Genomic DNA, 2,188 nt, shown 5'->3' with positions numbered 1-2,188 from the left:
AAAAAAAAACAGGATTAATGGGGCCTGAGACCCCATGGCTTCTCTTGGACATCTGACAGCACTGACCTCAGGTAACCCTTAAAGTGACTAAAATTAACTTTTGTCTAAATCAGAAGTTAAGGTTGTTTCCAAAAATACACTCATGAAAAAATAAGAAAAAATAGTAAACAGGTTGGCTAAGCATGTGACAAGAGAGAAAATTATAAGACCTAGTCAGAGGGGAGACATCTTGTTCAACAACTAAAAGTTCTTGTAGCCACCCCAAATTGCCCTGGACTCTGTACTTACCCTCCTAAACTCAGGAAGAGGAAAAAAAAAATGTGCCCACAGGCAGTGGGCTACTGGAAGACCCAGAAGGATGATTGATGTTACCATATGGCAGGCCAATAATCCTTGAGGCCCCTGAACAAGTCATTATAGATCAGATACACCAGATTACCAATCTGGGAAAAACAAAGCTTGCTAAACTAGTTAAAAAAAAAAATCCTTTGTGCCTAGTCTAGCTAGCCTTATCAATGGTGTTATCTCAAAACGTGTTGCTCCTACACAGGTAAATTCTAAAACCCTCAGGCAACACTCCCTTGAGAATCAAATTCCAGGAAAAAAAAGAAAAATTTAGGAAACATTAGAAAAATCTATGGTGTCTAATAGTTCAGTATCTAGATGAAATAAAGCTAGCTAATGTAAGACTAGCCTGTTTTTTTGTTTGTTTCTTTGTTTGTGTTTAAAAAAAACATCTTAAATGGATAGCCTTGTTTCTATAAATAACTTGAAACAATAGTTAGACAAAATTTAGATAACTATAAAGTCAATGTTTGTAATTTAAGTTGTCTGTTAGATTAAGACAATTTTTTAGCATTAAACTTTTGAATATAAAAACAAACAAAATAAAATAAAAAACTGAAAAAAGGGTTATGGCTGTAAAAATGTATTTCTAGTAGAAAAGGTTAAAAAGAAAAGATTTTATATAGAAGGAATTTTGTGTAGTGAGTTTTTGTCTGAAAGTAGAATGGCTATATCAGCATGAGGAAAAAAAGGGGGACAAAAACAAGAAGATATAAAAGCATGCTGTTAAAATGTTTGAGTTGTGTTATAAAAGTCTAAGAAAGAGTTACAAGAATTGATCAAGTTAATATTCTGGAGCTGGTTGTGCTATCTTTGAATATTATATACTATAAAACAACTGAAAGAGAGGAGCCCCTCCAACTAGTCTAGATGGGGCCTCACATAGTTGTAAAGTTAGCCTGTGAGTTTGTCACACCGAGACAAGAGAACTGCTTCCACAGACTCACCAGGGCCTTGGTCCATAAGGATGGGCCAAAAGACTCCTTTGTAAAGGTGTGTTGGAGAAAGTGGCAGCCAGCCCTTTTCTAGTCACTCCAGAGGCTGACTGCAAGTCGGAGATTGTCAAGAGTCTGGCTCAGGGAGACCAGTAGTTGGTATAATGGCTATGTTGCTGGACTCCCATGTAGTTGAGCATGGTTTGAGTCCCAGACCCGGTGGCTTAAACTCACGCTGGGCATGTGTGCATGCATGCCCAAGATCCTGAGAGAATGGAGGAGAAGGGATTGCTTTGTGGCCATCCCCCGAGGGGTGATTTCTTGCTTTCTGTGTCTCTGTCTCTCTCTGTCTTTCTGGCGAGTGCATGTGCCCTATAGCAAAACCTCTCAAAAAGAAGAAAAGGGTGTGGCTTGGCAGTTCCATGACCAGATAGATGGTCAGAGAAAAGACGGGCTGCTGTTGACTCATGGGATGGTTAGAGTGGCCTCTCGTAGCAGTAGGCTCCTTGGCCCTTGTTCCACTTAAGTGCTCTATTCACCATGCTTCTAATTTTGATTTTTGGCTCTAGTTTACTCAGTTTTCTTACCCAATTTATATCCCACAGGATAAAAGCCTTTAAATATTAGATACTAGTTACCTGTGGACCTAGAGCCCATGTATACCAGGTGCTGCACTATCAAGGTGACTCTCCTTAACAGATATTTGAGGAGACTCAAAGAGAAAAATGATATGGATTCTATTTTCTGAGAAATTTTGTTGATTCCATAAGTACCTAACCAAATACTGTTCTGCTTCTGTAAACTGCTTGCCTTGTCTCAAAAAGCATTGTATCACCATCTCCCTGTAAGTGAACCTAGTGGCTGCGTATCATGAACATCGGCCCAAGCCATCTGACCAGACACTCCAG

Source organism: Tupaia chinensis, unplaced genomic scaffold, assembly GCF_000334495.1.
Source record: "Tupaia chinensis unplaced genomic scaffold, TupChi_1.0 Scaffold148039_1, whole genome shotgun sequence".
Taxonomy (NCBI): Eukaryota; Metazoa; Chordata; class Mammalia; order Scandentia; family Tupaiidae; genus Tupaia; species Tupaia belangeri.
Note: the sequence above shows the minus strand (reverse complement) of the source record.